We start from the raw sequence: 8,499 nt of genomic DNA, 5'->3' as shown, positions 1-8,499 counted from the left end.
CCCCCCCCTCCCCTCCCCGGGCACTGATAAGAGCTCCTCTCACCGTGAGGAAGGCCCATCGATCTCTCGGAGCGAATCCTCTCTCTCGGGACAGGTTGATGAGCACCTCTCCTCTCTTTACGGATGGGGAAAGACTCGGCCAGCCGGCAATTAACATGAGCGTGTGTTGTTGCGCTATAATTATTCGTTGTCGTTCTGTGCGGCTTAGCACGCTTAGCCCTCCGACAACGAGTATCCTCCGGCGGATACGTGGAACACGCGTTATTCACACTCTCGTAGACGACGATCCGCGCGGAGCGCGCACTGAGATTTCTTGAAATTTCATCAATCCTATGATATTTACAGGCAAATCTCGTCATTGGCCCGAAGAAACTAATGTTTAGATTAATAGATAATAAGTACGATTGTCGAAGACTTTTTCAACGAATACCGAGTATCTCTATCTTGAAGGAAAAATTTGTTCGAAACGGAAGATAATTTTCTTACAAAGGAATTGTCCGTTTTACCATATTTATCGTAGACGAATAATATTTTATTTGGTTGAAAGACATTATTTCAAATAATAAGAGCGTTCTTTCCGTTAAATAATAGTTTCCTTGAGCGGGACGATGGGTTTTTTTACTTCGAACGAATAATATTTCGTACATGTTTCGATGAAACAAATCTTAGTCGAATAAATAGAAATCCTAAATCTAAGGAAACCTTCTCTGTGTGCGTTTTATCGCGCCGCTGCGCAGCGGAACCCGCCGGGCCGAATCGCATTCCTGATTCCTCCTCGCGAACGACGCAACGCAACGCAGCGCGACGACGCGTCTACACCTTCGCGATGATAATGACGACGATGATGACGACGATAATGACGATGATGATGTGGAAGAAGAAGAACTTCGACGCGCGTAGACGACACTCACTGCGAGAAACGGACGAGGTCGCCGGACACATCGGACTAATTGAGCGTCATCGATTAAAACGGCCGCGACATCGCGAGATGACGATAACCCGCCGATAACGGCTGATCTTCGTCAAGTATTCATCCCGGCTCGAATTGACTCGGAGAACGCGACGAAAGAGGACGTTTCTCCTCATTCCGCGATTTTGTAAATACGTTTTCGTGATGTGTGCGTCGACTTGATATTTCCGACAATAATTACACCGTTCGACACTTTCTTTCTCTCTCTTTCTTCACTCGATAAAATAAAAAAGGCGACTCCCTCTTAAAAATTCGAAGGCCAATAATAAGGAATAAAGGTCGAACAACCGTCGACTGTGGATGTCGCCGCATCGATCTCGCGATATTTTCCTCGCGATTAAGATTTAGATCGAGGGGGACCCGAAGTGTCCGTGGCGTAATTCACCGGCCGCCCGTTACAACGGCAACAACGGTGGGTGATTTACAACTGTCGTTCAGCCACGAATCAATGGACGGGAGCGGGCACGAACAGCATGAATACGCCGTAAATTGTAAAAGCGCGGGTCGAGCGCGCGTGCGCGCCCGGCCGGCCGTAGTTTCGGCCGATCAGCCTTCCCTTAAGTCGTAAATAGGAGAGACTATCGCATAAATCGAAAATCGGCCGTCGAAAGCGCGTGTGTAAAATATGCCGAGCTTTCGACGCGCGTTCTCCGCGAAATGTGAGACGAACATTTGTTCCCCGAGCTGCTGAAAAACAACGCTCCCTTTGCACTCTCAATTAATCTCCGATGCACTCGATTAAGCCGCTGATTTAATCTCCTTCATCTGCCTCGACGCAAAAATTGGTTGATTTTTCATTCGTTTAGTCCGCGCGCACGGGGAATATATATTTTATATTTTATCTCGATGTGTATATATATGTGTGTGTGTGTGTGTGTGTATGGGAGTGTGCATGTGTGCGCGCGTGGAATTCCGGGGGGATGCTCGCGGATTCGCGGCTGTAAATTTCGCCGTTCGGCGAATAAACTCGCGATTTCCATAATTCTCCGTATGTCCGCTTATGCGCCGATGCGCTTGACGTAATTGCCATCCTATATCGGTAATTGCCGCTCGACGGAGATACGCGGTGTATCCCGAAACAACGCGGACCTCCGAGCGTGTATACTTTCACTCGTCGTGATAGGCCCCTCGATTCGTCTCGTTAAGTAAAAGCGACGAAACGCGCCGGTTCATCATCATTATAGAGACTCGGACACGAAATCTCCCCCTCCCTCGATTCGTTAATCGGCGCTGCGTGCTCGAACGACGCTCGAACGGCTCTCGAAAACGCGCGGGGATTTCTACTTTTTCAACGCGTTCCCATCCTTGTTAAACGTTAAACGGCCCATTAACGTCATTATTCACGCGTTATTATGCCGAATAAAAGTATCCCGATCGGTCTCCATCGGACGTCACTCGGACGCGCGTCCAATGCAGACACGCTCGCATGAAAGTTCATCCTATTTCGTTCCGTCCTCTCGCGTTTTCCGCGGCGAGCGATAAATAAACGCAGAAATTTCGGCGTTAATCCTCGGCGTTGCATTCGCGAGCGATTTCGAAACACACGCGGAAATCGAGTTTGCCGGATTACGAAATAAAAACTTTCGCTCCGANATCAAAAGCCCCCCTCCCCCTCCCCCTACCGCCCCCCGTATACGCTCCGCTTCTATTTGACATAGCATTAAGCGTCAGTTATGACGAGATTTTCCCTTATTTAATGAGGATTACATCCGTGCGACGGTTTGAGCAGGAAACTGGCTTGCGAGCCAGCGCATTTCGCGCTAAGCGCTTGACGGGATCAAGTGGGATCAATCGTATTCAACGCCGACTCCGCCAACTCGGATCGTGAAACGCTTAATCGCATGCGCGCGGTTTTACGTTGTTATCGCAGTAATCACGGGGAATATTGCAACACCGCTTACGTATTCGCAAAACTCGTGTCCATCGTCAGTCCGGACAGCGAAAAGATTTCTTGAGAGTATTCATTATCTATATGTCCAGCAAATAGCAATTAATAATCCCTAACGAATATTCCCGCTGTCCAGACAAATTATCCGCTCTCTAAATTTCCCTCTCGCTCTCACTATGTTGACAAACATCTGCTGTTCTGGCAAAATTGGTTTCCTCCGTGCACACACACACACACACACACGCATGACGATTTTTTCTTCTCACGTTCCAGTGACCGATGAAAGAAAGAAACCGTTTGCGCGCGGCAGTTCGCCGTAATGAGGAGGCACACAAACGCGCGCGCAAAAGTCGCCGGCAATTTTGCCGCGGCGACAAAGCCGAGGAAGAGCGCCATGCCGCGCCATGCCGCGTCCTTAATTAGCATCCTTTGCGTAATATTCAATTAAGTCCGCGGCACGTCGATCGCGTTACCTCACGCTTTCTACAGAGTTCGCCTGTTCGCGCGAGGGTGGGAGGGAGGAGGAGCGGCACGTTCCTCGGTGGCGCGTCCTGTCTCGCAACCGCGCGCGGTATCGCGCGGATCGCGTGGCAAATAATAAGTCCGGCGATAATAAATCAGCTCGCACCCTCGCGAGGAGAATGGAGAACGCAGACATTGGAAGGCCGCGTAGAACCCGGGGGGGGTCAACGACCCTGTTTCACAGTCGCGTCGTTTAGCGAGCCCGCGAGGATCCGGCGAGAATTTCCCCGACGCGCGACGTGCAACCGGCAAAAATGGAAATAGAATGGACGCTCTACGAGGGATCGGAGGATCGAACTCGAGTTCGGGAAGGAGAGGCTCAAACGATTATGTGTGAATATCGAGTCGGTCGAAAAGTTCGGCGCGATGTTCCGGCTCGATGATCACACCCCACGCTCTGTTCTGTTCATTTGTCACGCAACCGATGTTTGACAAGATGGGTGAAAGAAGCGAGCAATAACACGAGAGATTTCTCAAGAAGAGAAACAGTGCGTGCATGCGCGGAAAATAAACGAAAACGTTGGGGTCAATCTGACCCCGCCTTACCATTACAGGCTTAAGTTCATCTTCGGATGCTTCGTACATGATTCAGCATCTGAATGTGAACTCGAGACTATTTTAAATATAAAATCCGATCACGAATACCCTATCAGACGCGTGAACATTCGCGAGAAGCGTCCTCCTTTGAAGCGTCATCCCTCGACAAAAAAGATTTATTAACACTTAATAACGGGCGTTTCGGCCGCAATGTTGTAACACGATGTGCATAACAGCGTTGCGCGCGAAACGTTATACACCGCGACTCGAAAGCCGTACACACGAGGCCGCCGGCTGGACTTTCTTCCCGATGCGACGGTTAACAACGCACCGTCTGCACCGGGAAACGATACACGTCTTGCCACGCTATGTAACAATTAATACAGGACCGTACCGCGACCATTTCCCGCAAAATGATCGGGTATTACGCGTGCGTTACGCCACCCGGAACTTCCTCGCTCTACAAATCCGGGCGTACCGGTTAACCGCGTCTTCCATAACAGCAGTTTCTCGCGCGGAACCTTAATATTCATATATATGTGTGTGTGTGTGTGGGAGAGCATGCACGGATGTGTATTAAATAACCAGGCCTTTCGGGAACTCCGACTTTCGCGGATCCACGCGATTACCGCCGTTATCGTCATTTGTTAACAGAAGATTGCTACGGCGGAGAAACGTTCCGGGTGGCATACATTTTTGAAAGACGTCTCAAAGACGTCTCCGGAAGGTGTCTAAAAATCAATGAGACGTCTTCCGGATGGAATTCCGGATCGTCCGAAATACTCGTGTCGTACACGGAGGAAACAAGTTTCGCTAGATGACGACGATGCGCAAGATGAGATGCGTTCTTCAACGTTCCTCTTCGAGCGATTCCTCGCCGATCCGTTGAAATCACAGGCGGATATAAAACCGCGCGCGCGGGCCTCTCTCGTGCAAGTCACTGTCACTCGATTTCGCCTGCCGACGACGATTGTGTCGTGGAATATTCGCGAGGCCGCATGCTCATCGATAAACAAGCTTACGATGCAATTTTCAAACGCGTCCCGCAGCGGTGATTTACTTCGCTCTCTCTCTCTCTCTCGGACCTTCGGACCTTTTTCGAAAATCGCTGACGACACTCGCATATCGCCCCGGTATTGTCGATTTTCCCGTTAATTTCTGTGTCGCAACGATCGCTCGCGCGGAAACATACAGAGAGGAACGACGAAATATGTATGTTTCTCCGCTTTGCGCGGAGGAAAAAGATTTGTCGGCTTGTTAATAGGATTTCTTCGATCAAGACGGATTCGAAATGGAGCGAAGAACCTGGCCGTGTGAAATTATGCTGTTCGTATCGAGGAAAACCAAGTCCGGTGAGCACGTGTAATCCAAATCCGAAGGAAACTTCTTCCCCCCGTGCAAGTTAATTCGCTCGTCGGACTCGTTGGAATCCCGTCGCCTCCGCTGCGAATCGCGTCTCGCGATCGAGTGAGGTGCGCGCGCGACCACTCGGCAGATTTTTGATCGACAACACGCGGCGCGCGAGAGAGCGCGAAGGGTCAGTCGTCTTCATCGTTAGGGCGTCGTATGAGACGACCCGGCATTGGGGATCGATACTTTCCAGAGAAGATTTTTCGTTCGTACGAGGCGCCGCCTCTCCTATCGATCTGATTCAAATTCAAGTACGTAGACCGCGCGCGCGCGCGGACGTGTGAAACTTTCCTCGGCTGAATGAACGGAGCGATTCACGCGTCATTTTTTCCCCTCTGATCTGATTTACCGAATTCCGCGGTAACTCTCTCTCTCTCTCTCTCTCTCCCTTTCTCAGCGGAAGTACGCCGGTCTCAATCGCTCAAGGTCGATCACAATTAAGTTAGGAATCGGAACGACGGGAAAAACATCGTTACGAAAATAAAGTCCTCGAGACTCGAGAGTGGTGACGGTATAATTCAGGAGGAGAAATGCATCCCCCCTGTGCCGCCCTGCTCGGCGCTGCTTTTTAATCAGTTCGCACGCGAGTGTGTTTCCGTGTCTTACTATCGCTATTAATTAACATACACACCGCCATTAGGCGACGGCATGCATCGCTCCCTTTCCGCTTCGGCTCGATCGCGCGCGCCGGCGAGAGATCGGCGAGAAATCCTGCCGACGGAGCGAAATCATTTCCTCGGACAGGCGGCTGCGCGTCTCTCGACGAGAGTCATCATCACGGATGCGAATCACGAGCGCAATCGATCGATCGACAAGGTCGTTCTCCGGATGCAACGCAACAGTCACCCCCGACGGTGCGCACACCTCGCGGCCGAGCGGGCCGAGCCGGGACTCGAGCGGCGAACTCGAGAACGAACTCTCGACCGCTCGGTCTTAACTCCGGCCGTCCCTCGTGAAGGAAACTCCACCGGAAAAAATCTACCGTCACCCTCGGCGTGTCGTAAATGTCGGAGGGTGAGCGTTCACCGAGCGGGAATCACGCCGGTGCCGCTCCGGAGGGTTCCCGCGTCGGAGGCGAGATAGATCGGAGAACACTGAGTAAAGACGCAAGAAGAGGAAGAGTGAGGAACGAGAGAGAGAAATAGGGGAAGAAAACAGAGAGAAACGGAGGGAGAAGAGAGAGAGAGAGAGATAGATAAATCGCCGCCGGCAGCCCTCGCGTAATCGCCACGACGACGACGACACGGAGAGGGTGGTCCGTCGTCGATCGTCCTCGTCTTACCTGTCTCGCGACGGAGGCGCGCGATGTCGCGATGCTCAGCGGCAGCATTGACGGCGGGCCCCGCGAGCGGCTCACCGCGAAAGGTGTTGCGGTGGAGGGTAGCCCGAGGGTAGACGCGCGCGCGCGCGTGATCGCGTTCTTCTGGCCGCAGTCGCAACACCACGTCGTCGTCGTCGGTCTCGCCCTCCGCTCTCCTCCGCTCGGCTCCCGACTCCGGTGCCCGCGTCCTCGCGCGAACACGAACGCGTCCTCACTGGCGCGGGGTCGCCCGCCGCGACTTATAGCGCCCGCGGCCGCGGAATACGCTTCGAGCTGGTCACTCCGGGAGGCGGGGGAGGCGCGGGCGCCGTTGACCAACACGCGGCGTTCCCGCTCGCCGCCTTTCTCCCCCGCCGCCGGTGGAAAGTATCCTCACCGGGGACACCTTGACTCATCTCTTTCTCTCTCTCTCTCTCTCTCTCTGTCTCGACTCTTCGAGGGGGAGTGAAAGAGTGAGAGAGAGAGAGAGAGAGAGAGAGAGAGCATTATGTTACTGCGTGCGTTCTGGAATATTATCCTCTCGAACGCGCGAAAAGCGCACGATTATAATAATGTTAAAGTATGTTATTGAGCGATCAGGAGAAACTTGAAAACAGTGAATGCAGGTGAAAACGATGCAATTAATATGATGTGAATGAGAGCCAATTAGGGGAGCTTTGGTGCTTGATAAAAGAAATAGAAAGGAGAAGATGAGCGCTCATTGTAATTCGAGGAGGCAAACCTTTGGCATCGTCTGTAAATATCTAAGGTTTCCTAGAGTTATTCCACACCGATTTTGCATTGCCTGTTAAAAAAAAAAAAGGAAAGAAAAGAGCTAAATTCTCAGTTTTTTCTCAGTCAAATGTAAGATAAAGAGCGCGATTCAAAGAGCTACGTGTGTCATTATAATCAAATCAGTGTGCGACAGGTGTCACAGTCCCGTATGAGATCTGAAGCGGAGTACAGGGCACTCGAAACGTCTGCGAAGATTAATCTATATGGGAGGGAGAAAGGTAAAAGTTAAAAACTAGAAACTAAGGCTTATCGCACATCTCGACCCGGTGCACCTGTAAGTTCGCGCAGACTAGGTTCGAGCCAACGAGCTGAAATAACCGGAGAATCTACGCGGTCACACTTAACGGAACTAATCGCACTGACTTTGTTACAAACCAAGTTACAAACGATAAGTTCCGAAGGCGAACCGGAGACTCGGAGGATCAATTTCGCCGACGTCACACTGGCTCGTCTCTCACACGTTTGCGGACATATTTAGAGGAAGAGAGGGAAACGCGACACGGCATTTCGTGACGAAAAAGCGTCAACTTTCTCGCTGGAGAGTCGTTGTCGTGCGATCCGAGCGATCTGTCGAGCGCAATCGAACACCTGAGCCGGTTCAAAAGCGCACCCGCGAGCCTCGCACGCAACAACACCCACGTGTTCTCCACCCTCTTCCGCCCTCTCGGCGAGGCTGCGCAGATACCTGTGACAGGTGGGATCGCCGCGGAATACACAGCGTGTTACGTATAAAAGGGCCGCATATCTATAATCGAACCTCTCTCCGGGTGAGGTTGTTCATTCATTCATTAACCTCTTCCCGTACTTTAGCGAGTCAGACTCGCGATGAAGATTTTTGCCCAAACATGAATATCGCGAGTCTGACTCGCGAACAGTTACTTGGGCCAAACATCGCGAGTCTGACTCGCGAAGAGATACTTGGGCCAAACATAAATATCGCGAGTCAGACTCGCGAACACATACTTGGGCCAAACGTAAACATAACAAGCCGAGCTCGCGGACTGATTTCTACATTTCGGATCGTATTGCGACTGTTTACAAGCATCAGTCTGGTCTGTTTAGCGCGCGTCAATACCT

At 51.5% G+C, this 8,499-nt stretch overlaps 1 protein-coding gene across 2 annotated transcripts in view; it reads right to left on the bottom strand.

The window, feature by feature from the left end:
• The window catches only part of LOC106752381 (protein stum-like), a 28,489-nt gene extending 27,554 nt beyond the window's left edge, over positions 1-935 (bottom strand). The window contains exon 1 of one of the 2 annotated variants that reach the window (XM_014634051.1): positions 912-935. The gene's annotated coding sequence lies outside the window, so the exon portion shown is untranslated. Of the gene's footprint in view, positions 1-702; positions 841-911 lie in introns of those variants that run through there. The other variant, XM_014634050.1, reaches the window with a different exon arrangement.
• Positions 936-8,499: the final 7,564 nt, after the last annotated feature.

The sequence above is a fragment of the Dinoponera quadriceps genome, unplaced genomic scaffold, assembly GCF_001313825.1.
Source record: "Dinoponera quadriceps isolate SergipeBrazil2010 unplaced genomic scaffold, ASM131382v1 scaffold248, whole genome shotgun sequence".
NCBI lineage: Eukaryota > Metazoa > Arthropoda > Insecta > Hymenoptera > Formicidae > Dinoponera > Dinoponera quadriceps.
Note: the sequence above shows the minus strand (reverse complement) of the source record. Positions and strands in the feature narration are given on the sequence as shown.